Below are 25,906 nucleotides of genomic sequence, written 5' to 3'. Positions count from 1 at the left end.
GTCTGGCTTATTTTATTTAGCAGGATTTTAAAAAATCTTTCCATTTCCTTTTGAATTGGAAGCATAGAATTCAACCATATATATATATATATATATATAAACAAAATGTGATATATATACATATATGTATATATACATATATATACATATATATACATATATATATACATATATATATCACATTTTGTTGATTCGTTCATCTACTGAATGGCATATTGGTTTGAAAATGTTTGCATGTAAGTATCATTTAGGGTCATTCAAAAATGACAGATGACACCTCCCCAGAAATACTAAAATCATTATTTCTTTGTAAGAAAGGATTTTATGGTGGTACAAGTGTTGCAATATCTAAATGAGTGTAATTTATATCTTGCACTGAATTAGGCAGGAAGATATCTAATATCATATAGGATAAAAATGGTAGTGACAAAATATTCCCTTGAGAAAGATATAGGAGTCTGCAAGAAGTATGAAGAAATTCAGATAATTTTAAAGAATTTAGAAATACAAGCTCAAATATGTTTCTTTAAATAAAAATTATGTAAGTGGAAGGGCAAAAGAAGGAGAAGAGAGGAAAGTAACTGACAGCAGATCATTGTCCCAAGTTAGAGTATAAAAAGTCATAATCTAGAATTCAGATGAAGATGGCAGAAGGTCTAGGCTAAACAAGCTTTCATATAGACAACAGTTTTAGTGTTCCAGTCAACAGTCCTAGGATAGAGAATCACACCCCGTGTGCCATCACAGTACAGAGTGTTTGGCCAGAGATGGAATATCCAGGCAAGGAAACAGATCTGAGAATCAGCGGCCAGAGTCACCATGCCTACAGAGAGAGTCCAGTCAAAAAGATGCCAGACATAGTGTGCGTATTCTACTCAACACCAGGAAGAACTGACAAGGAACAGATATATTCATGCTGCATATCACAGACCATAGTGAGCCCAGTCACCAAGCTTCTGGCATGAATAGAACCCTGACATCCTCACTCCTTCTCAGAAAGCAGAGGAGGGAAGGTGGCCCCTCTCCCACCACCAGAGAGCTCCATCTTTGATACTGACAAAGGCCCAGAAATTGATACTGACAAAATGCCCAGACTTTTGACTGTGCAACTACAGGACTTTGGTTTATGCTTGCCTTAAAATAGTGTCTAGCACAAAAATCGATTCATGGAATCCAATAAAAGACAGCTGAAAGAAGTCAGGGAGACCGGAAAGGGAATGTTGAATGGAGCCTAACAGAAGGAATGGGAGTCCAAGGAAACCATAACCGATCAACTAAGTGATTTGAGAATAAACACAACACCAAATTAAGGAAGTAATGAAGTTCATATAAGATCTAAAACAAAGCTCCAACAAAGAATTTGAAGTCATCAAAGCTGACCAAATAGATGGAAAAAAAAAACAAAGTGGAAAGTCTTGAGAGCATGGAAGACCATGTAGAAGATCGAATATGAGGGATTGAAGACAGCGAGGTTATTATACAGAAAGAACATACAACTATCCAAGACAAATCCAAGAAATATGCTAGAGCTATTCAACATTTGGAAGACACCCTCAGAAGGTCTAATATGAGGATAATAGGTGTAGAGGAGCACCTAGAGTCAGAAGTTAATGGTCTAGGAAATTTGGTTAACATTTTCCAAGCAGAGAATTCTCAAAAATGCAAAGAGATAGACCTATTCAGATTCAAGAAGCTTTTAGAACCCCAAATAGACCAGACCATGACAGGATATCCCACCTTGACATTATAATCCCCACAGCATCAATTCCAAGGAAAAAATCCTTAAAGCAGTCAAGGAGTAAAGATCAACCACTTACAAAAGGAAACCAATTAGAATAACCTCAGATATCTCAGTGGAGAAAATTACAGCAAGAAGAGCTGCCATGCCCTAAAGACAAACAATTATCATCCAATTATACTGTACCCAGCTATACTCTCCTTCATAACCGAAGGCCAAATAAAAACCTTCCATACCAAAGAACAACTGAAACAATATATATACACCAAACCAGCCTTATAAATGACACTTAACGATGTATTACACATAGAAAATCAACAAGACCACAATAAAGGCAAAGAAACCGCACTCAAACTAGAATCCAAGAACCATAGGAAGAACCCAGTTGCTGCAGCCCCCAAGAAGGGGCATAAAATGGCAGGAACTCCCAAACAGCTCTCAATTCTAACTCTTAACTTTAAGGGATTGACTCTCCAATTAAGCGACATAGACTGTCAAGTTGGATTAAGAAGCAAGATCCTTCTATCTGCTGCCTTCAGGAGTCTCATATTGCCCATAAAAACAAACACATTTTCAAAGTGAAAGGCTGGAACAAAATCTACCAAGCAAATGGCCCACATAAACAGGTGGAAGTTGCAATCCTAATAACAAATAAAATAGACTTCAAATTAAAAATAGTGAGAAGAGATAAGGAAGGTTGCTACATACTAATTAAGGGATCTCTCCTTCAGGAGAATATTACAATTTGAAATATCTATTCACCAAACTACCAAGCACCCAAATTTCTTCAAGAAACACTACTTTCCCTCAAATCTGACATAGATCCAAAGACATTAATTGTTTGGGACTTTAACACACCACTTTCCCCACTAGATAGATCAACTCGGCAAAAACTCAACACAGAAACTGCATATCTAAACACCTGCATAGATCAACTAAATTTAACAGACATCTACGGAATATTTCACCAGCAGCATAAGAATACACGTTTTTCTCAGCAGCTCATGGCACATTTCCCTACATAGACCATACTTTAGGTCACAAAACAAACTTTTCCAAATTCAGAAACATAGAAGTTATACCTTGCATTCTCTCACACAACAAGGGAATAAAATTAGAACTCACCACCAAAAGTCACCGAAGAAAGTCCTGTAACACATGGAGGCTGATAAACACACTGTGGAATGACCAGTGGGTCATGAAAGACATTACAAAGAAATTCAAATATTCATGATATTCAGCAAAGATGAACACACAAATTACCACCTACTCTGGGACACAGCAAAGGCAGTACTTAGAGACAAGTTTATAGCCCTGAGTTCCAACACAAACAACTTGTAGATATCTGAAACCAACAATTTAATGAGACATCTGAGAGCCTCCTTGAATAATCCAGTAGATGGAAAGAAATGATTTATATTAAATCAGAATTAAGAATTAGAATCCAAAAATACCATAGAAAGAATCAACAAAAGAAAGAGTTGATTCATCGATAAAATTAACAAAATTGACAGAACTTTAGCAAATCTTACCAGAAAAAGAAGAGAACAACCCAAATAAATAAACTCAGAGATGAGAATGGACACATCACCACAGAAACAACCAAGATTCAGAACATTATAAGGGAATACTTCTCAAAACTTTATGCTAATAAGTTTGAGAACTTGGCAGAAATGGACCTTTTCCTAGCAAATATTGACATGCAGAAACTAAACCCAGATGAGTTAAACCATCTTAACAGGCCCATATCCAACAATGAAATAGAAACAGCAGTAAGAGTCTTCCCATCTAACGAAAGCCCAGATCCCGATGGATTTACAGAGGAATTCTACAAGGCCTTCAAAAAAGAGCTCACACCAAAACTCCTCCAAATCTTCAATGAAATAGAAAGAGAAAGTTCACTACCGAACTCATTCTATGAAGACATCATAATCCTCATCCCAAAACCAGGCAGGGAGTCTTCAAAGAAAGAGAACAATAGACCCATTTCTTGGATGATCATTAATGCAGGAATTCTCAACAGACTTTCGGCCAATCGACTTCAACAATTCATCCAAAAAATCATGCAACTCGATCAAACAGGATTCATTTCAGGATTCATTTCATGCAAAGTTGGTTCAATATACACAAATCAATTAATATAATTCATCACATCAGAAAGAGCAAGGACAAGAACCACCTGGTTATCTCAATAGATTCAGAAAAAGGATTTGACAAGATCCAACACCACTTCTGCAAAGATTAGGAATCCAGGGAACATTCCTCAGTACAACAAAGGCTCTATATGACAAACCTACAGCCAACATTATACTTAATGGTGAAAAACTAAAGCCATTTCCTCTTAACTCAGGAACGAGACAAGGATGTCCAATGTCTCCACTTCTCTTCAATTTAGAATTAAATGCCTAGTTAATCCATAAAACCAGATGCAAACATTAGAGGGATCCAAATAGGGAAAGAAGAAGTAAAACTCTCCCTCTTTGCAGATGACATGATCTTGTATTTAAAGAATCCCACGGACTCCACTCTCAAATTACTCAAGCTGATTCAAAATATTGGTAAAGTAGCAGGGTATAAATTTAATCCTCAAAAAACAATGGCTTTTCTGTATGCCAACAATGAGAAAAGCATGCTGAAAACCAGAAAACAACTCTATTTGTCATAGCCCCACAAAAAATAAAATACCTAGAAATTAATATACCCAAAGAAGTGGAGGATCTCTATGATGAAAACTTTAAAAACTTGAAAAAGGAAATCAAAACAGAACTTAGAAAGTGGCAAAAAAAACTCCCATTCTCCTGTATTGGAAGGATCAACATCGTGAAAATGGCAAAACTTCCCAAGGCTATCTAAAATTCAACGTGATACCTATCAATATCCCAACATCATTGTTCAAGGAAATAGAAAAGGCAATCCAAAAATTCATATGGAACAATAAAAGATCCCGAATAGCAAAAACGATCCTTAACAGAAAGAACAGTGCTGGAGGAATATCAATACCAAATTTCAAACACTACTACAAAACCATTGTAATCAAAACAGCTTGGCACTGGCACAAGAACAGACCTCAGGACCAATGGAATAGAATTGAAAACCCAGAAGTAAACCCACAGACCTATAGTCATCTAATATTTGATAAGGGAACTAAAAAAATAGAATGGAAGAAAGACAGCCTCTTCAGTAAATGGTGCTGGCAAAATTGGTTAATCACTTGTAGAAAATCAAAAATAGATCCATAATGTCATCCTGCACCAGAATCAAATCCAAATGGATCAAGGACCTCGGAGTCAAAGCAGACACTCTGAAAACATTGCAGGTCTGAAATCATTACAGAAACACAACAAATCAAAGAAAATTTGGAAAAATGGGATTGCATTAAGTTGCAGAGCTTCTGCATGGCAAAGGATATAGCTAGCAAGATCAATAGAAAGCCTACTTATTGGGAGAAGATATTCACTAGCCATACAATGGACAAGGTTCTCATATGTGAACTATACCTGGAACTCAAAACATTAAATCCCCCAACAACAAATCCTCAAAGAAACAACTGCCCAATAAATAAGTGGGTTACATTCCAACATTGAGATGTACAAGTCGTTATGTGGAAAATGAACTTTACAACTTTCATGGGGGGTTCGAGGAGGATTGGGGGTCGGGGGGAGGATGGGAAGGGATGGGAAGGGTAAACAAAGGAGGAGGCTAAAATTCTTGATAAGAAATGTACTCTTTATCTTGCCCATGTAATTTTAACTCCTCTGTACAATATTTTCAAAATAAAAATAAATAAATAAATAAAAATAAGAGGGCTAAAGACTTACGGAGAAAATTCTGTGAAGAGGAAAGAAGGATTGCCAATAGACACATGAAGAAATGCCTGACCTCAACAGCCATAAGAGAAATGCAAATCAAAACCACATGGAGATACCACCTCACCCCAGTTAGAATGGCCATAGGCAAGAACAAGAATAACAGATGCTAGAGTGGATGTGGCCAGATGGGAACCTTACTTTATTGTTATTGGGAGTGTAAACTTGTTCAACCACTTTGGAAAGTTGTATGGATGTTCCTCAAAAAACTCCTAGAGCTCTCCTATGACCCAGCAATCCCACTTTGGGGCATTTACCCAAATGATCACAAACAAGGCCATACTAAATCTTCCAGCACAACTATGTTTATTACAGCATTATTTACCAGAGCTAAGATATGGAACCTATCCAGATGCCATTGAGTAGATGAATGGATCAAGAAAATGTGGTATATATACACAAAGGAATTCTTTGCCTCCATCAGAAAGAATAACAATGCTCCATTTGTTAGGAAATGGAAAGACTTAGAAAAAATTATATTAAGTGAAGTAATCCAGCCCCAAAGAAACATAGGTCCCATGTTTTCCCTTGTTCAAGTACCACTTCTGGTTTGCACACACACAGTCTATGAGGGTACGTTCTCCATGTTAAACAATAGGGTAGTACTCCCTATCTGAACGGGAAAGTTCCACAGTATAACCCTATGCCCACATTAGAGGGTGTACAATTATCTTGGAGCTCATTAGTTTACCCAGGAGAAATATAAATATCCATAAATTTTAGAGCTAATTAGTAAACATCTGAATTAACACTATATCCTAGATGTTGTGTGATTACAAGTCAACATTGTATTATTGTTACATAAGAATCCTCCCCTACTTGCCAATGTGTAAGAGAAAATGAAAGAAAGGCATTAAAGCATAATGCCTTATCTTTTTAGAAATTTAATCCTAGTGATGAGGGTAATGTCTGAAATCTTCCATTCAATAAAAGCTTGAAGTTTATCAGAGCACTTCCTACATATAAGAATTTGTGGCAGTTTGAATGACAGGGTTATTTCATCATGGAGATATCACCAAAACACTGTTCTTATTGAACGTGTCTATACCTTTTTAGTTTTCAAATCCAAATAGCATATTTCCTTCAATATCTCTGTAACAGTTTTGACCTTTTCTTCCTGCAAATTCTTTCCTTTATTTACTTCTGTAAATCTGAGTTTATTACTTTCTTGTTTCCTTATTTATCTCATTCTTCCAATCTTGTCCACAATAGTACTCACATTGTTCAGAACTGTGTCAGAACTTTCCCTTAACTCTTCCCTTTAATAATGCCCCCAATTTTATTATTCTTTTTCATATAAACTTTACAACTATCAGAGTTTTTTTCTCCCTAAATCCATCATTTCCACTTGCATTCCCTATCACCAAGAATATCACTAACACAGTTGCCTGGCCAGAGATGTAGAACACTAGATTTCTTCTTAACCTTCTGCTATCACCCATTAGTTAAGATGAAGGATCAAGATTTTCTGAGTTTCTGTCACAAATATGATTTCTATGTACTCCTTTTTATGCCCCTGACACCAGCCTGTTTCATGTAATGATCACTGGTCACCTAGATTTAAGCAACATTTTACAAAGTATGTTTTTCCCCATAGTCTTTTCTTATTGGCCCTTTCCATCACCAAATTACTTCTGCTTGTAAGCACACATAGTGAAGGGCTCAGACACAAATTCTAGTATCATTATTTACTCATTACATTGACTACTGGCCTTACATTTCTCATCTGTAAATGGATGTATTCTACCAGAGATATTGAAGAATATATTTGTTGGCTTATAGAGCAAAAAAAAAAAGAAAAGTGAAGAGTCCTTACATTTTCCCCCTTAGCTTACAAATAAGGAAAGTGTCAAATTCAGTTTGTTGGTATAAAGTCACAAATTTTTTCATGCAGAAATAAAAATAAATTTTCCTCCTGGCTCTAAGGACCGTGTCCTTTTAATGTAACTCCAGATATTTAAGTGGTATTATGTAATTGTGTCATGTGTTTACAGCTCTATTGAAGAATATGTCATTGGAAAACATTGGTTATTGAATAGTGTCTTAATGAGAATGGTATTTGAACTAATCACACTGAGTTGAAAACTACATCTTAGTCCATCAAAATTTTTCTTATTGCTTTATTTGTTGCCAAGAGTTCTTAATAAATTTATACATAGATTTTCCCCAGTTAACTGGATGGAAACTAAAACTGATCATGGATTTCTGCCTAATGAGTGAAGTATGCTTCTTGAGGCATGTGTTGTTAACTTCTAGGGATATATAACTAAGCCAATGGCTATGTGGGTAGTTAAAGGCTTTCTCCTAAAATCCTAAGGCTAGAACAAACAAGATGATTTGTAACAGAAAGCACTCAGCTTATTATATTTTATCTATGTGGGATAATCAACATGTGCAAATAAGCGATTTTATTTATAAGAAAACAATAGTACCAAGAAATGTGAGTATATTTAGAGAGACTGAAAGAATAACATTAGGGTTTTTACTGTCTCACCTGTTTATGTGATTGTATTTCTTCATATTGAGACTCTCCTTTTATTATTCTTATTGTATTAATCCAATGCTTTTTAGTACTATGTATTCAATGTGGGAAATCTGGCTTAAAAGATGTCTAAAAATTTTTCCTTTTGATTCACTACCTTGTCATTATCAGGCTACACTGTGGTCATCATCATCTTCATAAAAATTATTATTACAATCATAAGTGCTAACTATTGAATGTATGATACCTGTCTATGATTTTGCAATATTTGTATTATGATTAATAATTTTAATGTTACCACTGTGCATGCATACATGTTAAAATTTTGAATAAATAAAGAAACAAAAAAAAAAAACCTAAGCCATATCAGGTAGCTTGACTATGTGCTTATAACAAATTATCTAATAGATTTTTGAGGCATTGCAAATTCCTAACCAGTATGAATTATCTTCCTCTCTCCCTGTCATTACACATGAATATTTAAGAGTTTGAACAGAATTTTTTCAAGTAATATACTAGAAACGTTACCACAATATCATGCGTATATCTAAAATTCCCTTGAAATTAATAAACTGTACTTTCTATTGAAATATTAGTTATTTTATGCTAGGAAACTTTTCGAAAAATAGACAGCCTATCTTTGAAATAAAAAAAATAGTTGAATAACGGTTTCAGAGGGAGTTCTGGGATAATGGCGGAGGAGAAGCTGGAGGCTAAACAAGCTCTCACATAGAAAGCAGTTTTTGTTCCAGTGAATAGTCCTAAGCCAGATAATCACACCAAGTGTGCCATCACAGGACAGAGAGTTAGGCCAGAGAGGGAAAATCCAGGCAAGGAGACAGATCTGAGCACTTGCCAGCTGCTGTAGCTGAGGTGGCAGCTGCTGAGGCGGCAGCAGTGGCAGATGTAGCCACCATACTGGCAAAATAGAGAGTCCCGGACAAAGGCCCTAGAGGCGGCAGGTGAGCGGATTCTACTCAACACCAGCAAGAACTGACAAGGAACAGACATCTTCATCCTGCAGTTTGCTCGCCGACCAGAGACAGCACAGGAACCAAGATTCTGGCGTGAGAAGAAGCCTGACATCCTCACTCCTTCTCAGGGTTCAGAGGAAGGAAGACCACCCCTCCCCTCGCCACTACCAGAGATCTCCATCTTTGATACTGGCAAAGGCCTGGCTGAGCAGCTAGCTCTAACTCAGGCATTGGAAGGAAACAAGAGTAATTTAGTAGCTCACAGGAACCTAATCTGACCTGCTAGGCTCAGCTCCACCCAGGGAAAAGTCATCCAGAACAGGGCGCAAGCCCCAGGAGTGGATTTCTTCACTGATTACACAGAGACAGAGGCTGTCCTTCTCTACAGCAGCCTTGAAAATCAATTGAAATACAGTAAACGTAAATCCTGAAAAAGGCTCCCGGCTGGGCTCTGTGAGTGACTCAGAAGCTAGCCCCTCAGGGAAAAACTACTATTTGCTGAAAAGCCTCAACTCTACCCAGAACCTAGCCTCAACACAGTAACTTTAAAGTAGAGGAAACAGCCATCTCCCTCTTTTGTGATACTCAAAGCAGATCTCCCTCTGGGAGAAGGATCAAAAAATCCTGATAAGCAGAGCATTTTTCTGCCTGCTCATAATAACCGACTTAAAAAAAAAAACAACCAAGCCACAGCAAATTCAAATACCACAAGCAGACCAGAGACTCCAACTAGAGACAGGTTAAGGACACAAGGAAGATATAGGATCTTCCCATCCCCCCCCAAAAAAAATCAAAGAACTTTTTTGTACCTTTTATTAAAAAATTTTTTCTAAAACTTTTTAAAAATTTTTAATATTGAACTTTTTTTAAAAAAATTGTTTTCTATTAACTTTTTTCTTCCTCTTATAACTTTTATTTTAAGGGTATAAGTGTGTGCTTTTTTTCTTTTTTTTTCTTTTTCATTTAGCACTATTGACCTTTGGATCTTTTTTCTTTCCTTCTCATTCTTTGAACCTTTTCTTCTCTTTTATTCTTTGCATGACTTAATTGCTCTTCTGCTCATCCTCAGATATACGTGTAGTTGATTATTAGATCTTATCCCCCATTGTGTACACATTTAATCCAGAAATGTATTACTCAATTTAATACCTTTTAGACTTAAATTACTTAATAATAGTACTACCTCTTTATATCTATATAATATTTTAAGCATTTTTAGTATACCACATCTCCTTTTCATCCCTACCCTTATCTTATCCTATCCACATTTTTCTCTGAATATTACATCTTTAAATTTGAATAATTTTTAAGTTTTTAAGTGTTTCACTTTTTAATTTTTAATATTTGTTCTTCTATTTTTGTCTCTTTTTATATCTTTATCTTCTTTTCTTTTCTCTCTCTCTCTACTATCATTCTATCCAACCTAGTTCCCACTTTGAGATTAACAATTAGTTAAGTTAACTCACCCTCTGCCTTTCCATATCCTTCTATCCCTATTTTTACCCACATCTCTCCAAACCTAATAATTTCTGGTTTGCCAAAATCTTCTTTGTGGTTCATAACCCATTAATACATAGTTGTTTGATGTTGAATAGATATATCCGTTGAACTAGAGTGTATCTGCAGACTTTGACTGAGCAACTACAAACGTTGGTTGATGCTTACCTTAAGATAGTGATCTAGCACAAAACAGGTGTTACTTTCATCCCAAATGGGCAGAGCAAGCAGGAAAAACACAAGAAAAATGGCAAGTCTGGGTATCTCAACTCCGACTCATGATAATCCGTAGACAGAACAGATAATAATCCAGAGGAGAGTTCCCAAAAAGCTCTACAAACACCACTGGTAAACATGGTAAATGGAAAGATTGAAAACCTGCAAAGGACTCAGTATGAGCATGATAGGGAGAGAGAGGAGGCAAAAAAAGGCCAATACAGGAATATCATGAGCATGAGGAAGCTACTCAAAGATTGATACAGAATTGCGTGAGCAGCTTGAGAGCACTCAAACAGAAATAAAGGAATGGTGTGAGCAGGCTGAGATCAGTCAAAGAGAGCTACAGGAATCACATGAATGGGAGGAAGCTAATCAAAGAGACCAGGAATTGAGAGACCAGAATGAGAATACACAAAGATAATTAAGGCATTCATGGAATCCATAAGTGGTGAAATAAAAGAACTCAAGGAGTCCATAAAGGGAATACTGAATCTAACCCAGAAGAAGGAATGGGAGTCCAAGGAAACCATAACCAATCAACTAAGTGATTTGAGAATAAACACTGAACACCGAATTAAGGAAGTAAAGAAGTCCATAAAAGATCTAAAACAAAGCTTCAACAAAGAATTTGAAGCCATCAAAGCTGACCAATTAGAAATAAAAGAAAAAAAAAAACAAAGTAGAAAGTCTTGATAGTGGGTTAGAACTTGCAGAAGACTGAATCTCCAGGATTGAAGACAGCATGGATATTATAGAGAAAAAACATATAAACATCCAAGACAAATCCAAGAAATATTATAGATCTATTCAACATTTGGAAGACACCATCAGAAGGCCTAATCTGAGGATAATGGGTGTAGAGGAGCACTTAAAAACAAGTTAATGGTCTAGGAAATTTGTTTAACAGGATCCTAGCAGAGAACTTCCCAAACATGAAAAAAGATAGACCTATTCAGATACAATAAGTTTTAGGACTCCAAATAGACCAGACCAGAATAGGACATCCCACTGTCACATTATAATCCACAATGGATCAATTCAGACCAATGAAAAGATCTTTAAAGCTGTCAAGGAGAAAAGATGAATCACCTATAAGGGGAAACCAATTAGAATAACCTCAAATTTCTCATCAAAGACAATCAAAGCAAGAAGAACCTGGAATGATGTATGCCATGCACTACAGACAAACAACTATCAACCAAGAATACTGTACCCAGCTTACTCTCCTTCATAACCGAAGGTAAACTAAAAACCTTCCATACCAAAGAACAACTGAAACAATATATATCCACGAAACCAGCCCTACAAAAGATTCTTAATGATTTTCTATACAGAGAAAACCAACAAGACCGCAATAAAGGCCAAGAAATCACACCCAAACTGAGCATCTAAGAACCATAGGAGGAACCCAGTTGCTGCAGCCCCCAAGAAGGTGCACAAAAATGCAGAAACTCCCAAATACCTCTCAGTCCTATCTGTCAACATTAATGTACTTAACTCTCCAATTAAGCAACATAGACTGCCCAGATGGATTAAAAAGCAAGATCCTTCTATCTATTCCCTTCAGGAGTCACATGTTGCCCATAAAAACAACATTTTCAACATGAAAGGCTGGAACCAAAGCAAACAGCCCACATAAACAGGCGGCAGTTGCAATCCTAATATCAGGTAAAATAGACTTGAAATTAAAATTAGTAAGAAGTGATAAAGAAGGTCACTACATACTAATAATTAAGGAATCTCTCCTCCATGAGAATATTACAATTGTAATTACCTATTCACCAAACAAAGGAGCACCCAAATTTATCCAAGAAACACTACTTTTCCTCATATCCCACATAGATCCAAAGACATTAATTGTTGGGGACTTTAACACACCAATTTCCCCACTAGAGAGATCAACTCGAGAAATCGCAGATCTAATCAACTGCATAGATCAACCAGTTTTAACAGACATCTACTGAATATTTCACCCAGCAGCATAAGAATACAGGTTTTTCTCAGCAACACATGGAACATTTTTCAAAATAGTCCACATTTTAGGCCACAAAGCAAACTTGTCCAAATTCAAAAGCATTGAACTTATACCTCTCAGACTACAAGGGAATAAAATTAGAACTCACCAACAAAAGCCACCAAAGAAAGTCCTGTAACACATGGAGGCTGAACAACACACTGCTGAATCACGAGTGGGTCATGGAAGATATTAGAAAGGAAATTCAAATGTTCATGATATTCACCAAAAATGAACACACAAATTACCAGTTCCTCTGGGACACAGCAAAGGCAGTACTCAGAGGCAAGTTTATAGCTCTGAGTTCCTACATCAACAAAACGGAAAGATCTGAAACCAACAGTTTAATAAGGTACCTGACTCTCCTTAAATAAGAGCAGCAAGATAAACCCCAATCCAGTAGAAGGAAAGAAATAATTAAAATTAAATCAGAATTAAATGAATTAGAATCCACAAAAAGACCATAGAAAGTATCAACAATAAAAGAGTTGGTTCTTCTAAAAAGAAATTAAAAAAATTGACAGACCCTTAGCAAACCTTATCAGAAAAAGAAGAGAACAACCCAAAAAAATAAACTCAGAGATTAGAATAGAAACATCACCGGAGAAACAACCAAGATTCAGAACATTATAAGGGAATACTTCTCAAAACTTTATACTAATAAATTTGAGAACTTGGCAGAAATGGACCTTTTCCTGGCCAATATTGACATGCTGAAACTAAACCAAGATGAGTTAAATCATTTTAACAGGCCCATATCAAGTATTGTCATAGAAACAGCAATTAGAGTCCTCCCATCTAAGAAAAGCCCAGGACCAGATGGTTTTACAGCAGAATTCTACAAGGCATTCAAAGCACAGTTCACACAAATACTCCTCCAACTCTTCAATGAAATTGAACGAGAAAGTTCACAACCGAACTCATTCTATGAAGCCATCATAACCCTCATCCCAAAACCAGGCAGGGACACACCAAAGAAAGAGAACTATAGACCCCAACTTGCAAAACTTTCTTGGTTTCTTTCCTTTCTTACTTTTTAGTGCTGGGGATTGAACCCAGGCCCCTGTGCATATTAAGGAAGTTCCATAATTCCAAGCAATATGGTCATTTCAATTGCTCCAATTTCACTCTTCAATTAACTGGTACCTTGTTCCTGATACATTACGTTCCTTGATCATAATATTTAGAGATTACTGAACTTCATAAGATTTTCTTCATTTTACAGAATATTTGTTTCACCCTTCCTATGTATCAAGATACTGAGCAATAAGGATTTTCTTGAACTCCCCAGGCAGAGTTCATGGCTCATCATCAGGTTTTATTTTACCATATATATCATTATATTATTATATTTATAATAACAACTCACTTAAATAATTGTTTCTCTTCTTCAGTCTACTGGTAGATCCATGTCCAATCCTAGCTTTTATATAAACAGGAATAGAATTTTTCTCATCTTATTTTCCACTTTTTCACATGGTGCAAATTTTCCTGATCGTGTAGAATTGTTTTTATCCATGAATATTTTTTCAGGACATTTCTGCATATTGTGCATAAAACACTAAAGAGATTTCCAGCCAAAGAAAACAACTCAGGGGGAGTTCCGGGAAGATGGCGGAGGAGAAGCTGGAATCTGAACAAGCTCTCGTATAGAAACCAGTTTTAGATTTCCAGTGAACAGTCCTAAGCCAGAGAATCACACCAAGTGTGCCATCACAGGACAGAGACTTAGACAAGAGAGGGGAAGCCAAGGAAAGGAGACACATCTGAGCACTTGCCAGCACCCGCTGCGGCAGCGGCGGAAAGGTCGCGGTGCCCACCTCTGGGGGAGACATACCTGAGTGCTCACACAGAAAGTCCAGGACGAAGGAGCCAGACACAGCAGGCGAGCGGATTCTACTCAACACCAGCAAGAACCGACAAGGAGCGGACATCTTCATCCTGCAGTTTGCAGTCCAGAGACGACCCAGGATCCAAGACTCAGTGTGAGTACAAGCCCGACGTCCTCACTCCTTCTCAGGGAGCAGAGGAGGGAAGGCCACCCCTACCCCCCCAGCACCGGTGATCTCCATCTTGGGTACCGACAAAGCTTGGAGGAGCTGCCAGCTCCAACTCAGGCATTGGAATAAAAAGAGTCATTTAGCAGGTCACAAGAACTTAACGGCGAACTGACCTGCCAGACTCAACTTCATCCAGGGAAAAGTCACCCAGCTCAGGCGCCAGACATTAGAGTGGCTTTCCTCACTGGGTAACCAGAGCCAGAGGCTGCCCCTCCCTCTAGCAGCCTCAACAATCAATTGAAAAACAGAAACCCTGAGAATGGCTCCAGGCTGAGCTCTGTCTTTTTTTTCACAAAATAGCCCCAGGGAAAAGCTACTGATTGTTGAAAGGCCTCACTACTGCATCCCCCTCTTTTGTGACTCTCAAAGCAGATCACCCTCCATTAAACTAATCTGGGAGGGGGATCTCAAAATCTTGGGTAAAGGAGAGCATTTTTCTGCCGGTTCAAACAAACTGACCTAAGAAACCAATCAAGCCACAGGACCTCAAGCTGACCAGAGACTTCAAGAAGAGGCTGGTTACAGACAAAAGGGAGATAGAGGATTCTTTCCACCCCTCCCAAAAACATAAAAAAAATCAAAGAAATTTTTTTTCTCTTCTTCTTTTCTTTCTTTTTTTTTTTTTCTTTTTGTTCTTTTTTTTGGTACCTTATATATATATAATTTTTTTTCCTTTTCTAAAAATTTTATTAATCTTTAATTTTTGCCTTTTTTGAAAAAATAATTGTTTTCCAGTAACTTTTTTTTCCTCTTATAATTTTTATTTTAGGAATACGTGAATGTGCGTTTTCCTTTCTTTTCTTGTCTTCTTTCTCTTTTTCTTTCTTTCTTAACTATCTTTTTGTTTTTTGTTTTTTTATCCAGCTCTACTGAACTTCTGATCTTTTTTCTCCCTTTCTTATCCTTTGCACCTTATCCTCTCTTTTGATCATCTTTACGTGACTTAACTCTTGTCCTGCACATCCTCAGATAAACTGTAGTTAACTAGTATACCCTATCTCCCATTGTGTACACACTTAATCCACAAATTTATTACTCAATTCAAAACCTCCGAGACTTAAATTCCTTAATAGCAGTACTACCTCTTTATAGCTATATAATATTTTAAGCATTTTTTTAAGGTTTTCACTTCTCCTCTACGTCCCTTCCCTTCTCTTTACTCACATTCCTCTCTAAATAGATGGTCTTTTAATCTCCATAATAATATTAATTTTTACGTTTCTATTTTTTTCTGGTCTCTTTTCATTTCCCTTTCCCTTTCTTCTTTTTCTCTCTCTCTCTACTTGCATCCTACCCAACCCATTTCCTGCATTGTGATTAGGACATAGTTAACTCTCCCTGTACCTCCCCACACCAATCTATTCCTATTTTTTACCCACATCTCTCCCTAATCCTAATAATTTCTGGTTTTCCAAATTCTTTTCTGGGGTTCGAAGTCCTTAAACATATAGTTGTTTGATGTTGAATAGATGTATATGTTGAACTAGATTGTATCTGTAGACTATTGACTGTACAAACGCAAACTTTGGTTGATGGTTGCCTTAAGATAGTGTTCTAGCACAAAACTGGTGCTATCTTCATCTCAAATGGGCAGAGTAAGCTGGAAAAACACAAGAAAAATGGCAAATTCGGGTATCTCAATTCCCAATCTGGATAATCAGGGATTAGAACAGATAAAGAATAACCCAGAGGAGAGTTCCCAAATAGCTCTACAAACACTACTAGCAAACATGATAAATGAGAAGTTTGACAATGTACAAAGGACTCTGTATGAGCGTGATAGGGAGAGAGAGGAGGCATCCCAGAAGTTTATACAGGAATATCATAAGCATGAGGAAGCTACTCAAAAACTGATACAGGATTTGCGTGAACAACTTGAGAATACTCAAAGAGAAAGGGAGGAATGGCGTGAACAGGCTGAGAACGCTCAAAGAGAACTGCAGGAATCCCATGAACGGGAGGAAAGAGAACTGCAGGAATCCCACAGACGGGAGGAAGCTAATCAAAGAGTAATTCAGGAATGGAGAGACCAGGTAGAGAATACACAAAGATCATTAAAGGCATTCATGGAATCCATTAACAAAGAGCTGAAGGAAGTCAGGGAGACCACAAAGGGAATGCTGAATGGAACCCAACAGATGGAATGGGAGTCCAAAGAAACCATAACCAATCAACTAAGTGATTTGAGAACAAACACTGAACACCAAATTAAGGAAGTAAAGAAATTCATACAAGACCTAAAACAGAGCTTCAACAAAGAACTTGAAGCCATCAAAGCTGACCAATTAGAAGGAAAAGAGATAAAAAAAAAAAAAGTAGAGTCTTGACTGCAGGTAAGACCATGCAGAAGATCGAATCTCAGGGATTGAAGACAGCCTAGATATTATACAGAAAGAACATACAACCATCCAAGAAAAGTCCAAGAAATATGATATGTCTATCCAACACCTGGAAGACACCATGAGAAGGCCCAATCTAAGGATAATGGGTGTAGAGGAGCACCTAGAAACAGAAGTTAATGGTCTAGGAAATATAGGTCATAAAAAATATAGGCCTATTCAGATACAAGAAGCTTTTAGAACCCCAAATAGACCAGACAAGAATAGGACATACCACCGTCACATTATAATCCACACAGGATCAACCCAGACCAAGGAAAAGATCCTTAAAACTGTCAAGGAGAAAAGGTTAATCACCTATAAAGGGAAACCAATTAGAATTACCTCAGATTTCTCAGCAGAGACAATCAAAGCAAGAAGAGCCTGGAATGATGTATGCCATGCCCTAAAAACAAACAACTATCAACCAAGAATACTGTACCCAGCTAAATTCTCCTTCATAACTGAAGGCAAAATAAAAACCTTCCATAGCAAAGAAAAATTGAAACAATACATCTCCACCAAACCAGCGCTACAAAAGATTCTTAAAGATGTCCTACACATAGAAAACCACCACACCGCAACAAAGGCCAAGAAACTGCACCCAAACTGAGAATCCAAGAACCTTAGGAAGAACCCAGTTTTTGCAGCCCCCAAAAAGGTGGATAACATGGCAGGAACTCCCAAATACCTCTCAGTCCTATCTCTTAACGTTAACGGACTGAACTCTCCAATTAAGCGACATAGACTGTCTAGTTGGATTAAAAAACAAGACCCTTCTATCTGCTGCCTGCAGGAGTCACATCTTGCCCGTAAAAACAAAAACATTTTCAATGTGAAAGGCTGGAACAAAATCTACCAAGCAAACGTCCCCAATAAACAGGCGGGAGTTGCAATCCTACTATCAGATAAAATAGACTTCAAATTAAAATTCGTGAGAAGAGATAAAGAAGGTCGCTACATACTAATTAAAAGATCTCTCCTTCAGGAGGATATTAAAATTCTAAATATCTATTCGCCAAATAATGGAGCACCCAAATTTATCAAAGAAACACTATGTTCCCTCAAATCCCATATAGATCCAAAGACATCAATTGTTGGGGATTTTAACACACCACTCTCCCCACTAGATAGATCAACTCGGCAAAAACTCAACAGAGAAACCGCAGATCTAAACAGCTGCATAGATCAACTAGACTTAACAGACATTTACCGAACATTTCACCCAGCAGCATTAGAATACACGTTCTTCTCAGCAGCACATGGAACGTTGTCTAAAATAGACCACATGTTAGGCAACAAATCAAACTTGTCTAAATTCAGAAACATTGAGGTTATACCTTGCATTCTCTCTGAAGAGAAGGGAATAAAATTAGAACTCAACAACAAAAGCCACCAAAGAAATCCGGCATCACATGGAGGCTGAACAACACACTGCTGAATCATGAGTGGGTCATGGAAGAGATTAGAAAGGAAATTCAAATGTTCATGCTATTCAACGAAAATGAACACACAAATTACCAGCTCCTCTGGGACACAGCAAAGGCAGTACTCAGAGGCAAGTTTATAGCTCTGAGCTCCTACATCAACAAATAGGAGAGATCTGAAACTAACAAATTAATGACACCTCCAAACCTCCTTGAAAAAGAGCAGCAAGATAAACCCCAATACAGTAGGCGGGAAGAAATAATCAAAATTAAATCAGAATTAAATGAATTAGAATCCAAAAAAACTATAGAAAGAATCAGCAAAACATAGAGTTGGTTCTTCGAAAAACTTAACAAAATTGACAGACCCTCAGCAAACCTTATCAGAAAAAGGAGAGAACACACCCAAATTAATAAACTCAGAGATGAGAATGGAAACATCACAACGGAAACAACCAAGATTCAGAACATTATAAGGAAATACTTCTCAAAACTTTATGGTAATAAGTTTGAGAACTTGACAGAAATGGCCCTTTTCCTAGCAAATATTGACATGCCAAAATTAAACCAAGATGAGTTAAACCAGCTTAACAGGCCCATATCAAGCATTGAAATAAAAACAGCAATAAGCGACCTCCCAGCTAAGAAAAGTCCAGGACCAGATGATTTTACAGCGGAATTTTACAAGGCCTTCAAAGCAGAGCTCACACCAATACTCCTCCAACTCTTCAATGAAATTGAAAGAGAAAGCTCACTACTGAACACATTCTATGAAGCCATCATAACCCTCATCCCAAAACCAGGCAGGGGCTCATCAAAGAAAGAGAACTATAGACCCATTTCTTTGATGAACATTGATGCAAAACTTCTCAACAAAATTTTGGACAATCGACTTCAACAATTCATCCAAAAAATCATACACCATGATCAAACAGGATTCATTTCAGGGATGCAAAGCTGGTTCAATATACGCAAATCAATTAATATTATTCATCATATCAACAGGAGCAAGAGTAAGAACCACATGGTTATCTCAATAGATGCAGAAAAAGCATTCGACAAGATCCAACACCCCTTTATGATGAAGGTTTTGGAAAAATTAGGAATCCATGGAACATTCCTCAATACAATAAAGGCTGTATATGACAAACCTACAGCCAGAATTATACTCAATGGTGAAAAACTAAAGCCATTTCCTCTTAACTCAGGAAGAAGACAAGGATGCCCACTCTCTCCACTTCTCTTCAATCTAGTATTAGAATGCCTAGCTACAGCAATAAGACAAGATGCAGACATAAAGGGGATCCAAATAGGGAAAGAAGAAATAAAACTCTCCCTCTTTGCAGATGACATGATCTTGTATTTAAAGAATCCCATAGACTCCACTCACAATTTACTCAAGCTGATTCAAAACTTTGGCAAAGTAGCAGGTTACAAAATTAACCCCCAAAAATGAATGGCTTTTCTGTATGCCAACAATGAGAAAAGTGTGGCTGAAATTAGGAAAGCAACTCCATTTGTAATAGCCCCACAAAAAATAAAATACCTAGGAATTAACTTAATTAAAGAAGTGAAGGACCTCTATGATGAAAACTTTAAAATCTTGAAAAAGGAAATCAACACGGAACTAAAAAAATGGCAAAACCTCCCAAGGTCCTCGATTGGCAATATTATCATCCTGAAAATGGCAATACTTCCCAAGGCTATCTACAAATTCAACGCGATACCTATCAAAATTCCACCTCATTCTTCAAGGAAATAGAAGAGGCAATCCAAAAATTCATATGGAACAGTAAAAGACCCCGAATAGCAAAAATGCTCCTCAACGGAAAGAACACTGCTGGAGGAATATCAATACCAAATTTCAAACTCTACTATAAAGCCATAGTAATCAAAACAGCTTGGTATTGGCATAAGAACAGACCTCAGGACCAATGGAATAGAATTGAAAACCCAGAAATGAACCTACAGACCTATAGCCATCTAATCTTCGATAAGGAAGCTAAAACAATAGAATGGAAGAAAGACAGCCTCTTCAGTAAATGGTGCTGGCAAAATTGGTTAACTACATGTAGAAAACTAAAGCTAGATCCTTATATATCACCCTGCACCAGAATCAACTCCAAATGGATCAAAGACCTTGAACTCAAAGCAGACACTCTGAAAACATTACAGGATGGAATAGATGAAACGAAACCCTAGGTCTCCTTGGCTCAGGCCGAAATTTTCTGAATAGAGACCCAGAAGCACAACAAATCAAAGAAAGGTTGGATAAATGGGATTGCATAAGGTTGCAGAGCTTCTTCAAGGCAAGTGACATAGCTAGCAAGATCAATAGAAAGCCCACCGATTGGGAGAAGATCTTTACTAGCCGTACAACGGACAAGGGTCTCATATCTAAAATATCCTTGGAACTCAAAAAATTAAACCACCCAACAACAAATCCTCAAAGAAACAACTGCCTAATTAATAACTGGGCGAAAGACTTAAAGAGAAGCTTCTCTGAAGAAGAAAGAAGGATGGCCAATAGATACATGAAGAAATGTTCAACATCCCTAGCCATAAAGATATGCAAATCAAAACAACATTGAGATATCACCTCACTCCAGTTAGAATGGCCAAAATCAAGAACTCTAACAACAACAGATGCTGGTGGGGATGTGGACAGAAAGGAACCTCACTTTATTGTTGGTGGGAATGTAAACTTGTTCAACCACTTTGGAAAGCAGTATGGAGGTTCCTCAAAAGACTTCACATAGATCTCCCCTATGACCTAGGAATCCCACTTTTGGGCATTTACCCAAATGTTTACAAACAAGACCACACTAAAGCTACCAGCACAACAATGTTTATTGCAGCATTATTTACCATAGCTAAGATATGGAACCAACCCAGATGTCCCTCAGCAGATGAATGGATCAAGAAACTGTGGTATATATACACAATGGAATTCTATGCCTCCATCAGAAAGAATGACATTGCCCCATTTGTTAGGAAATGGAAAAACTTGGAAAAAATTACATTAAGCGAAGTAAGCCAGGCCCAAAGAAACATAGGTCCCATGGTTTCCCATATTTGCAATATCTAGTATATGTATGAGTCAAGCGGAATAGGTCAGATAATGTGAGGTCAGGAAAATGAACCCTTAAACATGTATTTTCATATTTTTTTTCTTTCATGCATGTGTTTCTAACGCATTTATAAGATTATCTCTTTGTTTCTTTGTATGTCCCTCCCCCACAGTATAACTCCTGCTTTCACTATATTTGATGTCAGTATAACTTGTGGAGGAGATGGGGAAAAACCAGTTGTTTAAGGATACAGGTGGACCTGTTGCAACAATGAGAAGTACAATTTGTCTTGTCCAAAACGAGCTTTACAATGTCCGTGTGGGGGGGGGAGGGGGAGAAGGAGAAGGATTGGGATTGGGGGGGAGGGGGGAGGCTGGGAATATATGTGAAGGGTAAACCAAAGGAGGAGGGTGCAATTCTTGATAAGAAATGTACGCATTATCCTGCCCATGTAATTGTAACCCCTCTGTACAGTATGTTCACAAATAAAATTAAATTAAATTAAAAAAAAAGAAAAAAGAAAACAACTCAGAATTCTAGAGATTAATGACTGTACTCTGGGTTCTTGTTCACTTGGCACTGGATTTGGCATCTCAGTGTTACAGATATATATATATATATATATATATATATATATATATATATATAAAGTTGCTTTCTTTTTGGTTTCCCATTTTCAGCTATATGAAGCATTTAAGGTGCATAGCAAGTTAACCATGGAAATATTAGCTGGTAATCTTTTTAAAAATATTTTTATTGTAAAGAAATTGTAGAGGGGTTACAGGGTTCAGTTACAGCATGTTAATGAGTACATTTCCTGTCGAGCATTGTTACCCCATCCTCTGTTTTCCTCCTACATTCCCTTCCCTCCTTACTTCCCCAACTCCTCCTTCCCCCTACCCTGAAGTTGTGAAGTTAGTTTTCAACATAGTTTATTGTACTTCTCATTGTTACAATTGGTCAACATGTATCCTTGTTTCAGCATTTTGTTGTTTCCCTTCCCCTTCCCAAATTAGAAAAATGTATATACATGATGTACAGAACTGGAATCAAATGAAGTGACAACAGAGGATATGTGTGCTAGTAATCTTTAACTTTCAAATTCAAAAACAAAAATAAGCAGTGAATGATAAAATTTGTTCATAAGGGAACCCTCAGCCTTCCGTTTGATACTCTGATTCTTCCATTAAAATAAAATATTGTTAAAATCAAGTTCTGATCCAAGCTAAAATGCTGATACACGTGGAAATGATGACGTTGAGTTGGTATTAGTTAAATATGCTTTCCTATTAATGATATAACATGGAAAATGTTTTTACAAAAACTAGTTGATAGTAAGAGGGATTTTCGACAAAAGCATTATAATGGGTAAGGTGTGTAAAAGTTACAAAACTGGAACTGCATGCTGGGAAAAATATAAACTTTATGGGGAGGAGTAACGTACTGTTTTAGATGAGCCAAGTTAAGATAGATCATTATATAACAAGAAATTTTGTATTTGGTTCTTTCTAACAACTAGCAGATACTTATCTATTTATAAAAAATAAATAGTAGAATGAAAAATCCAAATGAACTTTAATGATGCATTTAATATTTTGGAGACAACAAAATTTTTAGTGTTAGGGAAAGTTTAATTAATTATGGAATTTATAAGCACTGGACTCCCATGCAATCATTCTAAGTGATGTTCTTAGAACAGTATGAAATTTCTAAGGATAGGAAATATATGAATGATATTATGAGATGAAAAGTCAACTTATAAAGTAGGATCACACCTGTATCTTACCTACTCACAAGGGTGAGATTTGAGTATTACGGTTCAAAGCCAGCCCCCCGAGGAATATCCATTTAACCACCAAAATGACAGAAATGGGCCTGTGGCTAGTGCTGTGGGAAAAAAAAAGCAGAGAACAGTGTGTAGGCCCTGGATTCAAGCTCCAGTTTGGGCAATAAACAAATGAATAATCAAACAAATATATGACCCCAAATATTAGGAAAATATGCATATGCATATATGCATGGCAGATGGGTCTAACCGTGGTGTTCCAGTGTTTACATTGTGGAGTTCCAGGATGGGAACATCACAAACATTTAATTAAAGGAAATCAAATGTAACAATATGTTGGAAATGATCTGTACAACTTTGGAGGGATTGAGAGAATGAAGGAAAGAGGAAGAAAAATGAGGGAGAGGGTAACAAGTTAGATAAGAAAGGTTATCACTACCTTACTTATGTAACTGTAACCCCTCTGTACATCACCTTGACAATAATATTAAAATTAAAAATAAAAACAAAACAAAAGCTTTTATTTATATCATTATATTTAAAAGTATACTTTATAAGAGTTATAGGCATGTTTTAAATTTCTAATGCATTGCCCCACTCTACTGGAGTATACTGGAATATGGGGAGAATTACTTACACATGAGTCCATGAGTAAGGACCGTAAAAGAATTCCATAAAGAAATGTCCACATGGACCAAAGGGTCCTACCCATAATACCTTCCTTCTATAGCAAATCCACATAATTTAATCATTTAAAGACAAATGATGAACCAACGTTTCCATTTGTAGAAATACATACTTGTGACAAGGATGGAAAAGGCACTGAGACCCAGAGTGAATGATGCACAATTTTAAGGAAGATTCCATAGATAAAGGAATGTGTCCCCCACACTTCCAACTGTAAATCTGGGAAAGTCAGTCATCTTTGTCATACTAATAAAAACCACAAAAAAGCTAACTGTGGGATTCAAAAAGATTGCATGAGAACAAGTGTTCATTGTGACAGCAAAGTAACTTCAGTGCAAATTACTATGTCTCTCTTTCCTTGCCTTATTCCCACCTCATTCTTGAATTCTGAAGGTGAGATTCTGGGGAGCCAGTTCCCTTTGGTCCAGTAATTAATGAAAGTGAACAGGTGAATGGAGATACAATTTCTTCACATAGTTCTTAGATTCTCATTTTTTGTTAAGCTTACGGAGAAATAATGGGATTGCAAAACACAAGAAAGTCTTAACTTTTCCACTAATTTCTAAAATGTCTGCTGTAAGAACAACAAAATTAACGAAAGAAACACCTCAGAAAACATATAAAGATATTTGTGGTGTATTGATACCAGGAGAAATTGAAATGTCACATATAAATATCAAATTACATTTACAAAGCAAAAACTCAAATTCTTCACTGAGCTAATGTGATAATTACACATTTATATTTTCCAACAAAATCACCATTGAGAATAACACAGTCAATTACAATCACAGAAGCAAAGCTACAATGAACTGCTAAAATTTTTACCTATTCTTTCCTGGAGTTGAGAGGGTTGATTCTGCTGATGTTGACTGTTTGATCCTCTTCCTCCTCACAAATAAGTGTGCCTATGTAGAACAATTTATACCTATATCTTAACTTCATGGGTGTCTAGCCTTTCTGGTTGGATCTTCAGTCTGAGTACCACGTATGGAGCATATATAGTTTATGAACATGGACCATGCCTTAACAAACTAAAACATGCTCTAAAACAGTTCCAACAGAAACATCTGTGATAATGGAAATATTCTATATATGCATTGTTTAACAGACTAGCCACTGGCTATATGTGGCTAATGAATCTTAAATGTGAATAGTGTCTGAAAAATTAATTCTTCCAATTTCAGTTAAATGAAATTTTAAATAATAAGATTCATCTACTCACTTTTAACTGAACAGCTCAGTTTCCAAATAAGGAAGCTGAGTTCTCACAAAGATGATGATATAATATAATCCAAGTGAAGAATTTTCCATTAGATACTAACTGAATGCCTGTGAATTATCTGAGTTTTCCTGTCTTATAGAATTCAGCCATCGCTCACCTAGATTGACAGCTGGGAGGAAAGGGGTGGGAGATAAACACAAGCTACTTGGGATACTGAAAATTGCTCCTTGAAGATGAGGGTTATGCATGAATCTTTTCTATATTTAGTAGACAGCAAAGTGTGTGGAATCCTGAAGGTAGAAAAATAATGATTGTATTTCAATCAAACAGGTTCTCTTTTTTTATCAAAATGGGAGAGAAGTCAGACAGGTGAATTCTATAAATATACAAACAATATAGAGAAAATTTGCTACATTCTATTCCATGATAGGCCCTGGCATAAACGTTGGCACTCTGTACATACTCTGTAAATATTCACACAC

Source organism: Dipodomys merriami, unplaced genomic scaffold (genome assembly GCF_024711535.1).
Source record: "Dipodomys merriami isolate MVZ:Mamm:240054 unplaced genomic scaffold, mDipMer1.0.p SCAF_58, whole genome shotgun sequence".
NCBI lineage: Eukaryota > Metazoa > Chordata > Mammalia > Rodentia > Heteromyidae > Dipodomys > Dipodomys merriami.
This window is presented reverse-complemented; position numbering follows the sequence as displayed.